The sequence below is a fragment of the Elgaria multicarinata genome, chromosome 4 (genome assembly GCF_023053635.1).
Source record: "Elgaria multicarinata webbii isolate HBS135686 ecotype San Diego chromosome 4, rElgMul1.1.pri, whole genome shotgun sequence".
NCBI lineage: Eukaryota > Metazoa > Chordata > Lepidosauria > Squamata > Anguidae > Elgaria > Elgaria multicarinata.
In genome coordinates, this window is record NC_086174.1 from 71,549,272 (window position 1) to 71,564,441 (window position 15,170).

The window sequence follows — 15,170 nt, forward strand, 5'->3', positions numbered from 1 at the left end:
AGACTTTTGCATTACTTCATCTCCCTTCAAACATGTGTTTCAGGCATTCAAACCATGCGTGGAGGGTGTATTGTGGCCACACATCCTGACACCTCTCTCAACATTAGCATCCCCACCAGTTCCACCTCTGAGACGTCAGTGTCTTGGGCAGAATGCAGGAGGCCTGGATGAAAAGCTTACAATGAAGGTGCAGAATCTTGTTTTTTGTTTTGTTTTTTCACAATTTCTTTTCTGTTTGTTTTGTTAAAGTCACAATAAAAAGAAGAAAAAAAGATTTTTTTTAAAAAAAAGTCTGGGGTGAATCCAGCCCTCTCTCCACAGAAGGTCATGCTTCTTTCTCCTGCCCCTCTTCCCTTTCCCCCCAAAACACTGTTTCCCCAGTTTTTGCACCCTTCTCCCATATTCAAAAAAGTTGAAATGCCCCTCCTAAAGCTTAGTTACTGGCAGTAAGAGCTGTAAGCAAAAACATGCTGGTATTTAGCCCTGCCCCCTTCCTTATCCAGCCATGCCCACAAGTGCAATGCAGCCCGTGAGAGCTCCTCTGAAATGGAATTCAGCCGTTGGATTTTGCACTTCTAACTTATGTAATACAGCACATGTGCACACATCTGGAAGCTCTAAGTGATTGAGGGTCCCGATTGCAGGGAGGAGTCTATGTGTGTATAGCTGTATGTGTGTAGCCCCCACTTTCAAATCTTCCATCCAAGATCTGGAAGGCAGGGAGGGATGGTGATGTTGGATGCAGGCCCAATTCCACCACCACCATGTGTTCAAAGAACACATAAAGCAAACATCTACAGTTCTTGTCTGATTAGATAGATAGATAGATAGATAGATAGATAGATAGATAGATAGTAGGGATGTGCTCCGCTCCGATTAGGAGCGTAGAAGCAGTAGCGGATTGGCCTGCTCCGCCTTACCCAGAGGCGGAGTAGGAGCGGACCGCGGACCCCCTAGAAGCAAGGCGAAGAGAAGCGCCCATTTTTCGGAGCTCCTAGTTCAGGCGGAGCGCTCCGGTCGCCATCTTGAAAACATTTCGCCATAGGATTGCATTGCGGCAAATAATCGCGCATAACTACGTTGTTTTTGAAGCTATCGCTCTGGAAATTCTTGTGCTCAGAGAGTCGTGGATGGGGGTCATTTTGAGACCACTCTCACCTCTCTGCGTTGTCCGTGTCGCGTGCTATATTTTTTTGAAAATCGGGTCAACCGCGCGGCTCAAACTGCGTTTCGGCTTTTCGCCCATAGGATTGCATTGAGGGAAAGAATCGGGGATAACTGGGGGGGGGGTTTAAGCTATCGTTCTGAAAATTCTTGTGCACAGAGAGTCGTGGATGGGGGTCATTTTGAGACTACTCTCAACTTTCTGCGTGCTGTGGTTCACGTGCAATGTTTTTGTGAAAATCGGGTCAACCGCACGGCTCAAACTGCGTTTTCGGCTTTTCGCCCATAGGATTGCATTGAGGGAAAGAATCGGGGATAACTGGGGGGGGGTTTAAGCTATCATTCTGAAAATTCTTGTGCACAGAGAGTCGTGGATGGGGGTCATTTTGAGACCACTCTCAACTTTCTGCATCGTACGGGTCGCGGGCTAGAAGTTTTTAAAAAATCGGCGGGAAAAATACCTTTTTCAAAGGGCTGAGGGGCAGAGTCAGCTCCCGGTCATGATGATCCCAAAGTTGGAGGAGGGCATAGGCAAAACAGGTAACTTGGGATTCTGGGAAACTTCTCTTTCTTCATCTGAACGGGCTTTTCCCCGTGTTTTTTAACACAGTAGCCCCACCAAATGCACAAACACAACCTGAAATCATATACTAAGCCAAGAATGTGAGATAGAAACACAGCACTGCTCCCCACCCTAACCTTGGTGAACAACTGAATCAATGTATTGCAAGGGGATGAGCTCCCCTAGGGCATCTCATCGTGGACGTGCCCCCACTCTCTCCTGCACTGGAAGGCCATAGAGCCTTCCAAAGAGAGTAAAACGGTGGAGCAATGCCTATCATGAGTTGAAGTGAATGGTCACTTTTCAGTGGTGGAGCAATGCCTGTTCTGAGTCGAAGTGAGCGTTTTACTTCTTCTCGGAGCTGTTGGTGGCTGTCAGTGTCTTGAACTGGCAGCTACTTCCCCCTCCCCCGGGCACGTCCCCCTATTGCTGGTAAAAGACAGATATAGCCTTTTTAAAAAAATTCTTCTTGCTGTTTATTGAGCAACACTGCTGCTTTTAATTCCACCCCTCCTTTGTTTATTGATTGATTTATTCCATTTTATATGCATTACTGCCTTATCCTTGGCTCACTTCCTTATGCCCCCAGAAATGCCAGCTGCATGCCTGCCTGCCTTCCCTCCCTCCTCCCCTGCCCACCTCGCAGGGATGTTGTGTGTGGGGTGCCCGATTTTCAAAAATTCGCCAAAAATCAGGGGATGATGGGATTGCTTTGAAACTTGGCATGCGTGTGTATATCCCCATGAGGTGTCATGGTGCCAAACATGAGGTTTCTAACTTGAACAGAAAAAAAGTTGTATAATTTTTTAGCTTTCAATGCAAGCCTATGGGGGGGGGAAACGGAGCTCCGGATCCGGATCCGGAGCTCCGGGCGGAGCGGAGCGGAAGTGGGCGGAGCGGGGGCGGGGCGGAGCGGCCCGATCCGGAAAATGGCGGATCTGCAAGTGAAGCGGAGCGGGGGGTCCGTGCACACCACTAATAGATAGATAGATAAATAGATAGATAGATTCCTGCTTAAAGCAAAGAGCACTTTGTGGGTGTGTAGCATCTGGGGCTGAGGTGGGGGGATTTGGACTGCAAACTGGTCCAGGGAGGACAGGAGTCAATGCCTTCTTCCCATGAGCTATGCTTCCAGTTTCAATCACAGCCCCATGGGTGAAAAAGGCCCTGCATTGAGTACACTTGTGAAAATGAAATAAGAGAAGATGTTAGAACTAGAAAATCAGTTGCACTTGCAGCTCAAGAATGGCACCCAATAGAGAAACAAGTTCAAGGTAATGTAGGCAAGTTTCTATATGTGGATTATTTTAATCTTTTGAAAGGCTGGTTCTTCTCTTATGTTCCTGCCAGGAAGAATCCATTGTTGTTGCTGTCAGTTCTAAAGGATGAATTGCTCATTCATTCATAGAATTCCTTAATCATCGGAGTAGCAGGGGGAGAATTTTTTTTTAATAAATAAATAAAACCCCAGCCTTTCTGTAAAGCCTTTCTTTTAAATATCACCACATTTTTTTGGCAGAGCATCTTTGGAAAGAAAGATAACACCAGTGAGAGAAACACATTTGTGGGGAAATGATGGATGGTCACTCCTTACACAATCTGTCTCTTTTAATGTGTGACTCCTGGCAATAGAGCATTCTGCAAATAACAATGAATCTAACGTTGATTTGCCTAAATTGTTGGTCGGCAACTCATTCCTTGACAGGCCCATCTTTTATATTGGGCAAAGGCGGAAGGGCTAGTAACACCAGCACCATCAACTGGGTCCCCCTGTTAAAACAAAAAAGGAAGAAAGAAAACCTCCCTGCAAGTTACAAGTTAGTGCATTAGGGGGAAAGCTTCAAGCTCAGTCCAGCCCTGCATTCTCTGCTGTGCTCGTTTTCTTCTTGCAAGGAAGTTTTAATTCTCTTTTGTTTCAATTCTGGAGAAGTTTCAAAAACCTAATCCCCCTGAAGTGGTGCAGTTCATTCTACGACCTCAGTCTTCCACCTTGTCATTCTGCTAACTGTGTAGACCAGAACGTAGACCAGCTTTGCCCAACCAGATGTGCTCCAGATGTGCTGGGCTACACTTCCTGTAATTCCCATAAAACACAACTGGAAGGCACAATGTTGGGAACGCTGCATTAGACATAGGCAAAGAGTTCTTTAATCTTCTCCCTGCCAGTATGAAGCACAGCGAAAGCTCTGTCAGTGGTTACTGCTTACTTGTATCCCAATTACTAACTTCTGCTTGCCTGTGTATTGATCCAGTCAAATGCTAGGCATCCTCAGCGGCTCTTTGCGTCCTTCAATTCTCTTCTGAAGCCTAATCCGCCATCTCTCCCCGCCTCTCTGTCTGCTAATAACTTTGCCTCTTTTTTCAATGCTAAAATCCAAACTATCCGCTCTGATCTGGCCAGCTCTGCTCCTCTTCCAGTTCCTGTTTCTCATCTGTCGGTTCCTCCTGCAAATTTCGCTGCGTTTCCTTCAGTCTCAGCGGATGAACTGTCTACAATACTGCGTTCTTCGAAGCCCTCCACTTGTTCTCGTGATCCGATTCCTTCTCGTGTCTTTATTAATCTTATTCCTGCTATCCTCCCTTCCTTGCTTCATATTATTAATCTTTCTCTGTCCTCTGGTTCATTTCCTTCTGCTTTTAAACATGCTACAGTCTCTCCCATTCTCAAGAAACCTACTCTTGATAGGCTCTGTCTAACTACCGACCTGTCTCTTTGTTGCCGTTTGTTTCAAAGATCCTGGAGCGGGCGGTCTACTCTCGCTGTCTTGACTTTCTTTCTAGTAACTCTGCTTTGGATCCACTTCAATCTGGATTCCGTCCTCTGCATTCCACCGAAACAGCCCTTACTAAGATCACCAATGATCTCCTTACTGCCAAGTCTAAAGGCCATTATTCCGTCCTTATTCTCCTTGATCTAACTGCAGCCTTTGACACGGTTGATCATGATCTTCTCTTAGATTCCCTTCATGACCTTGGATTTTGTGGCTCTGTCTATAACTGGTTTGCCTCCTATCTAGCGGGTCGCTCTTTCAGCGTGTTGGCTAATGGCAGCTCGTCTTCCTCCTTTCCCCTTTCAGTAGGGGTTCCGCAAGGCTCGGTGCTTGGCCCGTTGTTGTTTTCCTTATACATGTTGCCCTTGGGCAAGCTTATTCAATCTCATGGCCTCCAATATCATCTGTACGCCGATGATACACAACTATATCTGTCATCTCCAGAACTTTCTCCTGATGTTCACGATCGTATCTCGGCATGTCTTTCAGATATCTCAGCTTGGCTGCTTCATCGTCGTTTGAAACTCAATATGGCAAAGACTGAATTGCTCGTTTTTCCTCCTAAACCTTCTCCTCATCTCTCATTCTCTCTTACTGTCAATGATGTTACGCTTACTCCGGTCAAGGAAGCTCGTAGTCTTGGCTTTATATTTGACTCCTCGCTCTCCTTTATTCCTCATATTGAGGCAGTAGCTAAATCTTGTCGATTTTTCCTGTATAATATTGCCAGGATTCGATCATTTTTGTCTGTCTCTTCCGCCAAGATGCTTGTTCATGCACTGGTTATTTCACGGTTGGACTACTGCAACCTTCTTCTCTCTGGCCTTCCTTCTTCTCACATCAGTCTGTTGGTTTCTGCTCACCACTCTGCCGCAAAGATCATCTTCTTGGCTCGCCGCTCTGACCATGTTACTCCGCTTCTGAAATCTCTTCATTGGCTTCCAATTCACTTCAGAATCCAATATAAACTTCTCCTGTTAACCTTCAAAGCTTTTCACGGTCTAGCTCCTTCCTATCTCTCCTCTTTCATCTCACACTATTGCCCCGCTCGTGCTCTTCGCTCCTCTGATGCCATGTTTCTCGCCTGCCCAAGGGCCTCTACTTCCCTTGCTCGGCTCCGTCCATTTTCTTCTGCTGCCCCTTACTCCTGGAACGCTCTTCCAGAACATTTGAGAACTACAACTTCAATCGTAGCTTTTAAAGCTCAACTAAAAACTTTTCTTTTTCCTAAAGCTTTTAAAACTTGATGTTGTGCAGACTTTATACTGTTAGTTTTACCCTACCCTGTGCCTGCTTACCCTACCCTGTGCCTGTTTGCATTCTCTTCCCCTCATTGTTTTACTATGATTTTATTAGATTGTAAGCCTATGTGGCAGGGTCTTGCTATTTACTGTTTTACTCTGTACAGCACCATGTACATTGATGGTGCTATATAAATAAATAAATAAATAATAATAATAATAATAATAATAATAATAATAATAATAATAATAATAATAATTAGCTCCTACATGGGAATGGACAGCTGAGAAATCCTCCTTGTGATCAGATACTGTCCTGGCAGCCATATAGTAACACACCCACCCTGCATGATGGCCTCAAACTATCCACCACACACTTTGGATCCATCTGCCATGATTTTGAAGAGAACCGAGGGATACCTGTAGACATCTTCTGCTTTTCTTCACACTCCTTCATGCCCACACCTATTTCCAGGTGCTACAGAAACAAAATTCTTGCTAACAAGACCAAGGGGATCCCAGGGTTAAAGCTAACAACATTTTCAGCAGTTGGAAAGATTAATTGGCTTGGCTGACATTTAATTAACTGACTGCAAGAAATGTTAAAAAGCCCAAAGCACCGCACATCTAAATTGCCTTTGTTAGGACCATTAGCTACATTTGATCCTCTTTATTGCCATCACCCATGCCCTCTCAGCTGGACTTCTTTTCAAATTATAGCTAGTAGTTTACCTCCAAGATAACTGGGTGCCAGGCCCGGAAAATCAAGCTAAATTCAATTTGCTGTGTGCGTATCAGCCAGATGAAGTAGTCTTCTTGTTCACAACCACTCTCCTTGATCCACTTGCAGTAGCTCAAGTAAGAAAAATTGACTGACAGGATTTTGAGTTCATTCCAGGTCAAGGGAGTGAGCCGAGTCAATTCGATTGCACTGAAGCATGGTGTTAACTGAACTCAAAAGGGAAATTATCCAAATGAGAGGAGGAGGAGGAGGGCATTTCCTAACAAAGTTCACAGGGCTGGTAATGGGAGTCAAAGCTGGCTCATGCAACATGCAATTCACCATGTCAAACACAGGCCAAATGTTATTGTACTTACCAAATGCTTTATAATCTTGTAGTTTTTGCAATCCCAGGCTTGTGTAGGAATGGTGCAGCATCCAATTGGCTCCTAGAATCTGGTGAATTCCTCCCCCCACCCCCGTGCACACATGCCCACCTACCCAGCTTGCTGAGCTATCTCCGCCACCTGCGGCTACTCACGGTGCTGTGTGAGCTTCTTCACAGCCTGGCTAGTGCCCAACAAAGCCACAGGGCTGCCCACCTTCATCTGGAGCTGCCACTCTGTGCAACAATGGGCACTCCGGAAATTGCAGATTTTCAAAGTTGCGGAAATGGCAGTCATGAAGGTCCCGTTTACGCAACAATAAAGGTGTGACTGCTACTCTTCCAGCCCAAGAACCAAATTCAGTTTCAGGTAAGCTCTTGGGGCCACTTTCCAACAGTGGGTGGGGCTAAAGGCAAAACGGGTGGGGCCAAAATACCAACAAGTTTTAGATTTCAGCTCTTACTGCCAGTAACTAAGCCTTGGGAGAGGCTTTTAGAATGGGGGGACGGTGCAAAAAGCAGGAAACCACTAAACAATTGGTGGTCAGAGGAAAGGGGGTGGGACAAGGGGAAAGCCTAGGTGGGCGGGAGGTTCTCTACCCCTGACTTAAAGACTGATTCATTATAGTACAGTCAATATGAAAAATCAAAATCAAAAAGTACACTCTTCTTCTTCTTCTTCTTCTTCTTCTTCTTCTTCTTCTTCTTCTTCTTCTTCTTCAGAAACCTGCTTTCTGTGTGGAGTATGGTCTTACATTTCTGATCAATTACCCCAACTGTCTCAGATGTTTATAGAATAATGCTTAAAATTTGGCAGGCTTAAAAACATGGCACAATATATCCAAAACAACATAACCAGTCAGGTCATGAATAACCTTCTGGAGACAAATCTCCTGTTAATACAACCTGCAAAGCCAATGGTATATTCAAGTCTGTAAATCATGTCCAAGGCTTGGAAGTTATCATAAAACCACACTACTCAGCATTATTAAGACCTCATTTGGAAGCTTTAGGGCACCACATTTTTAGCAGTGTGTCTCAATATACTGGAAAGGATTCAGACACAGACGATATATGAGGAATGGATGAAAGATTAAAACAAACTTTGGGAAGAGAAGGAGAGAGGACAGTTTTCAAATACTTTGAGAAAGTCAGAAAGAATCAAATAATTGCTCAACTTATATGCTTATATAGCCATGTGTCCCACATAAACCTCTATTTGAAGAGACCCCCTATTTGAAGAGCTGTCAAGTCCAAGTCCAATCATAAGAAGGGAGAGCAAGGGGACGTTGCCATCAACATAAGAATACTAGAACACAAGAAGAGCCCTGCTGGTTCAGACCAAGAGCCCATCTAGTCCAGCACTCCATCCACACAGTGGCCAACTAGCTATTGACCACAGTAGGGCACACGTGCAACAGCATTCTCCCGCCCATGTTCCTTAGCAACTGGCTTACTGCTTCTGAGACTGAAATAGAATTAGTAACTGGACAGCAGACTGAGCAAGGCACACAGGTCACCTGATCAGTCTTCCCCACTACTTCTCCACTATTTCTATTCAAATTTTAGCAATTGTGTCTACATTTTCATTCAAACACATAAATTTGCACAATGATGTTTTTGATGATGCATTTCCTCTTTTAGGGCAACATATGTGTGGCCACCTAAATATCTGCTAATAGATATTTAAAATATATGCAACCTAAGTCTTTGTGTGTTTAGTCAGAAGTAAAGTGTCATAGGACTCAACTGCATACAATGGATTTTGTAGTTTTGTGTTCCAGGTAGAAGCTGGAAGCATGTAAATATCTGTAGTAGTCAGTAAATGTCTGATATGTCCATGAGATAAGTGCACATGATGTCCAGAAAGTTAACCTGTTGTGTGGACCAGCATAAGCTTAGGTTGATGGTGAGGTGAAGGTTACTGAAGTCCTGGCAGAAGACTGTCAGTGTCTTCTGTCCTTGAGTCCAGATCATCAATATGTAATCAATGGAGAGAGTGGGAGAGGAACTGAGAAAGCATTGTTCTAAGTCAGCTATGAAATTGTGGGGCCATGCAAGTACCCATGACAGTGCCTCTCATGGGCTCTTCACCAGCTGGGAATGAACTTTTTACTCTGAAAATGGTAACAACACACAGTCTGTGGGATATCAGTATTGTTCCAAGCAGGAAGGCAATTCAAGGCTAGCTGACCCTAAAGTACGTCACAGACTAAAACGTGCAGAGCTAAAGGAAGGTGAGAAAAGGTCAGCCCAGCTACCCTCTCGCCAATGACTTCTTCAGAACCAGTGTCCCTGAAGTTAAAGCATTCTGGGAAAAGGGAAAGGGGCTTTCTGTTCTTCTTAAAAGGACAAGCTGTCGTGTTTCCCCAAAACCTCGTGCCTTGTTGAGAGACAATAAAGAGGTCTTGTGGATTATGCAGCAGACCTCTTTATTGGGAAAACACGACAATGCCATTGATCTAAAGGTATATGTTTACCCACAAGCTGAATTGTGGATAAGTACAAAGTGATAGTTTGCTCGCTAGGGGTACTGCAGCACCATCAGCAAATATAAAGCTGATCGTTTAGAGTCCATTTTTGTGGGAGATCTCGTTGTAAAGGACCTCACCATTCATATTAGCTGTTATCTGGGAGATTGTCAGTGGAGTGGAGTTTTCTCAGGAAGTCATGGATATCCTATTTGTAATTTAGAGTACTGGTGACATATGGTATGAGAATGGAGTCAATATAACCAGCCCATTGCCTGTTGTTCTTGATTATGATGTTTAATACTTGGGCCAGTAGATAGAAGCTGTCTCTTTAAGGCTCCTGAGGTGTATCCCCCAAAAGTAAAGAGATTAGGAGAGAGGGAGGGAGAGAAAGAACATCAGCCTTACAGAGACTTAGTGTAAAGCTCTGGAATATTTGTTATTTCAACAGAAGTGAAGAGAAAACAAAATTCCCTACAACCAATTCTGGAATTATGAGGGGAGAGGAGGAGAGAGAGGTTGAATTAGGACTGGTCCAAGAAAGCATTTTGCTGCTTGAGGTAGCAGCACCTCCACCAAGGCGTAAGGGCCATAGCTCAGTGGTAGAGCATCTGCTTTGCATGCAGAAGGTCCCAGGTTCAATTCCTGGCTTCTCCAGATAAAGTTTGGTGTGTGTGTGCCTTAAACCCTGAAGAGTCTCTGCCACTCAGTGTCAGCAATACTAAGATAGATGGACCAATGGACTGACACATGATAAGCTGGTTTCCTATGTCCCTAAATGCCCACCCACCCCCAACAAATCTAATTGCATAGTACACCAAAGCTGGCTGAATCCCATACACCCTGGCTCCTCCCTGGCAGTAAAAAAATACACAACAATAACAGTTTTCTGCCCTTCCATGACATTGCCTGCCCCTCTACCTTACTAGAAAACAGTAGCGAGGAGGATATCAAAACGTAAAGGGCCAAGGCCTGCTGCTACTGTGGTCGATCTGTAATTGATGGCCAGCCCTTTACAGAAACCTTCATAGATATAAAAAGTGCATACAGGCATCTATACAATATCATCAACCATATCTTCATTAAAAGGAGAGTTTCTTTCTGAGCTTGAGTCATGCCCAGAGAACCAACTTTATTACTTCTGGGTTTTTTGTTTTAAATTATACTGTCTGGATGAGGTTGGGTGGCACTCCTGACTAATTTTGATTTCATGCCAATTTAGGTTTTTATTTTATTTTTGTAATTTCAGCAGGGTAATCTTGTTATATAAGTTTCGTCACACAAACACTTCAAAGCCCTTCAACAACTTTGTTTACAAGAACCCCATACTGAGATCAATACGTGCCTCAAATTCATCCAAATGTGCCATTTGAGGCCCACCAGATAATTAGATGTAGTGTTTACTACTCACTCATAGAGCTGGAATGTTTTTAAAGCTACCAAAGAATGTAATAACGCAAGCCTGCTGTGGGCATGAAATACAATATTTATTCTATTTTGAATTACTGATCAATTAATAAAAAGGCTGGTTGGGCTGAAGATTCCAGTATTAGGCTCATTGTGTGAACAATTGATTTATATAGGCAATTTATTTTCTATTTCTCTCTTAGTAAAAGCTCTATCCTTTTCTTTTTTGGGAACAGTACCATGGATTTACTGTGGAAGTGTGCACCAACGAAAAACTTTCGACTCAGATTCCAATTCAGAGCTTCAGGAAACAGCCCAGTTTGGCTTGGACTGATTTAGAGGCTATGAGTTTCAACTCAGCTGCCACACCCAAGTCGAAATTCAGAAATCCAGAGCTTTGTACCTCCCACTGACTATCATAGAAAATGCAAAAATGCATATAACTTTTTTTCTCTTTGTCAGACTTGTGCATGCAGAGTGGGTCTGCTCCGCTCTGAAATTCAGAGCAGAGCTCTGATGAGGTGCTTCTCTGCTCTGATTTTCAGAGCAGGTCTATCTTTCTGCACCATCAGATTATCCGTCTGAGCGCCAATCTGTTTTCAGATAACGGTTCCTTTATAGTCTATGGGAATTAACAAAAATGTGTACATTGCCATAATTTTTAAAGATAAAGAGATGAAACTTGGCACCAGGATAGCTCTTACACTAATTTGTTAATTCTTATAGACTTATAATGGAATGGTTATCCAAAAACAGATTGAAGCTCTGGGTGAGGTTGTGAATCCATTCCGGGTTTCAGTCCAAACCAGCCAGAACTCTAAAGGAGCTATCCAAGGCACTGAACCTATTTTGGGGGATAGGGTGCAGAACCATAGATAGCTCCTTTAAAGTTCCGGCTGGGTCGGACTGAAACCCAGAATGGATTCACGGCTCCACCCAAATTGGAGCCACCAGCCTCCACTGGGGTGCATATTTTTTGGCTTAGTGCAGGGCCAAATCCTGTCCCCTATTTTCCGGAACTTTTTCTCTCCCTGCTAAAGAGGATTTTTTTTTTCACCCTGCCTCTTTTTCAGGGAGGAGGGGCAGCAGCATTTATACATAACCGTTTTAAAGTGTAGCCAGTTGTTGGTGACCGTCTTCCTATTTTTATGTGTGTGTGTTTTTTAAAAAAACAAAAAACAAAAACCACCCCTGGCACTTGGAGGAGCCTGGCAGTTCTTCATGAGTGCCTATTGGAGAACTCCTGGGCTCCTGCAGAGACCCCCTCAACAACTGGCTAAAATAAAAAGGTATGTGGAAACCCTGTCCCCTTCCCCGAGGAAAACATTCTCCAAAATTCTCACTTCTGCCTCATTATTTGTTCTTCTGCCCTATCAATTATCAAATTCATTCTAAACATTTATATTGTTTTTGTGTGTGAATACATCCAGCTGGTCTGATTCAGAAAGAATATGCTTTTTGTTTGCATGCAGTAACAAGACTGTCATATTGACATTGGCCAACTTCACTCTTACAGCCCAAATGTATAGAGCAAAATTTCTAACCTTGCATGTATGATTTGTTTTAGCGTTGTTTTTATTAGGCTTGTTGTAACCATTGGTTGAAACAATAAATCTTTAGTACTACTCACTTCTCCCAGCTTCTTTCAAAATGCTGAAAATGGAATAATCAATTTTTTTTTCAGCACAGCACTAGTTTAATTCTACACGGGACTACTAGCCAGTTCAACTCCAGTTGCACTATTTGGCGAGGTGACCAGTGCTGTTAAATCCTGTGTGACTCTTTTGCTTCTTTGGAGCTCCCAGCACACTTGTCAGTACGAGTCAAAATAGGCGCGGGGCAGGGGGGAGCCTGTGCTCATTAAAAGTGATAGGCAACAAAATAATCCAGCCAGTTGTTGAAGGCATGGCACTGCTTGCTTTTCCTTTAAATTAGACTGGAGCGCTTTGGGGAGGGCGGTCAGTAAATGCCACATTAGGAAAAGTCACTCTAGGAGGAGAAAAGTAATCAATCAGAGAAACTGTGACAAAGAGCCCAAGGAAACTGGAACTTTTGTTGCCTAATCTACAGCAAAGCAAGTGACAAAGCCATCACTTAATTTGCCCATTTGGAAAATGCAAAGGCCAAATGGCAGACAGTGATTCACCAGGTAGCTCCCTCCCTCAGTTGTCCAACACAGCACTGTACATTGCAAAGGGGCGAATGAATTGCCAATAGCTGACCAGCTGAGCAGGGCTGGAGGTTTTTTGTTCTTACTTGCCTCAGTCCTCAGGCTCTTGCTCCGAGAGCAATTGGTCAAATCATGGCACAGCGCTAAAATCCCCAGATAATCAGCTGTGACTAGACTTGATGAAAGAGGGCTTTTGCAAGGTGTTTTCAGAGGTGGTTGGTGGCATTTGGACATGGCAGCTGGAGTTTCTAGTGTCATTTTAGAAAAGGTGTATCTATTTGTTAAAACAGAGGATTAAAATTATGGCTTGTTTAACAGCATATTGCTCTGCGTTTTCCACTTCCCAGTGAGAACTGTCCAGAGAAAGCATTTAACTGGACTTGGTTGACTTTGTAGGTTTATGGATTTTGTTGTTGTTGTTGTAATATTTGATTTAAAATTATACAAGTTGAGCAAAGGAGAAGCCAAACAATATAGCACTTCTGCAAACAGCAACCCCCCTGCTTTACACCAGATCCCTGGGGATCCCTTTAGGAAGAGCAGCATTGCTCTTATCTGAAAAGACTTAGCTAAACTGTGATCTGGCTCCGCCCCTGGACTGCCCTTTTATGCCTGATTCTGCCATCATGCCGCCATTTTAAACAGGGTTCGGCAACTGTCTGGAGGCCATTTCCTCCCTGTGTGTGGGTCACACTCTGTAGGGTGCTGCATAGTCCATGGGGTGCTCCCCTCAAAGAACTATGCAGAGCAAAACAATTGCACATTTGTCACTCAAATTGGGTAGCAAACTACTCCAAAGCACTACAGAGCACTACAGGGGTCAAACTTAACTTGCTACCAAGTTAAATGTAACCCTTTTCATGCTCTGTAGTGCCTACAGATGCATTTTTTCATGTGTGAATATATATATATATATATATATATATATATATATATATATATATGGTGTGTCTGTGTAAAATTTGGGGGCTGGCAGGGGCACTTGCAGCCCACAGACTGTGTTGCACACCCCTGATTTTAAATGTTACACATCATGAATTTTCAACCCTCTCAAGTGGGCTCAGAGCAGTAGAAAATTTGATCACCCCTGCTATATAGGATTGCAGTCTCAGGCTGAAGTTCTATGGCTTTCTTGGAAGAACAGCCTATTGAAATCAGGAGCACTTGCTTCTAAAGAAATATGCATAGAACTAGGCTTTTGGTGCTCTGAAGGAAAGGAAGTGACCAATGTATTACTTAAAATCAGGGTGACAATATGATAAGGAGGACATGGATCCCGTGTCTTTAACAGTTGTATAGAAAAGGGAATTTCAGCAGATGACACAGCACCACTTCATCACAACAGTTAAAGATAAACGAGCCCTGTCCTCCTTTTCATATGGTCACCCTATTTAAAATAATACCCTAACCTGAAGGTTGTCTTCTGTGAGTAGAGTAGTAGAGCAAAAAATGCTCTCCTCCCCTGTATTTCTTCAAACACGTTGGCTTCCTTGCAGTTCCCCAGATGCACGTAGCCTGACAAACATTTTAGACACACATTTTGTATAATATTACTGGGGGAAAGTGCACTTGCTATATTTTCTCTTAGGCACAAGATTTCTCTTCTAAAGCATGAGAAGAACCTCTTTCTGGGACATTTGTTTGCTATTTTCCTTTCAGATTTTTGTGTGTGCTATTTTAAGCAGTAAGGCAGATACCAAAACAGTGCTACTATAAACAAGAGATAACAACATAGTAACATAGAAGGACTTGCCCAGCATCCACCACCCACTAAACATGGCATTGTGTACCAATGATATTGTTGTATCAGCCTGGTGTTTCCACATGGGCATATGGCCCAACTGGAATCCACCCAGAGAAGATCCTTCAGTGTGGTGGTGGCCCCCTTTCTTTGGAACTACCTGCCCCTGGAGGTCAGGCAGGCACCAAAGCTGTGCTGCTTCCAGTGCATCCTGAAAGCAGCTCTGTTCTTGACCAGCCATGAAACATATTGGCATTCTGTTTCAAAAACCTAATTTTAATATGCTGTTTTAATCTTTTTAACTTTGTACTCTTTTACTTCTTATGTCCAATGCTCCAGAATGTGTTTTATATATGGACAGGTATAAAAATGTTGTAAATGAAAATTTAAAAAATGAATGGAAGGAACCAATCAACACACAGCAACAGCAAAGTAACCCCACAACATCACCCTACCCAGCACACATACCAAATACACCCAGCAGCCATAAAGATACTACAGCTCCCTTTCCAGTACTACTGTGGTGGTACAAGGCAC

At 43.5% G+C, this 15,170-nt stretch overlaps 1 non-coding gene across 1 annotated transcript; it reads left to right on the forward strand.

Moving 5' to 3' along the window:
• Positions 1-9,901: 9,901 nt before the first annotated feature.
• On the forward strand, positions 9,902-9,972 carry TRNAA-UGC (transfer RNA alanine (anticodon UGC)). The gene has a single exon. It is a non-coding gene; the product is annotated as a tRNA-Ala (tRNA).
• The last annotated feature ends 5,198 nt before the right edge of the window (positions 9,973-15,170 follow it).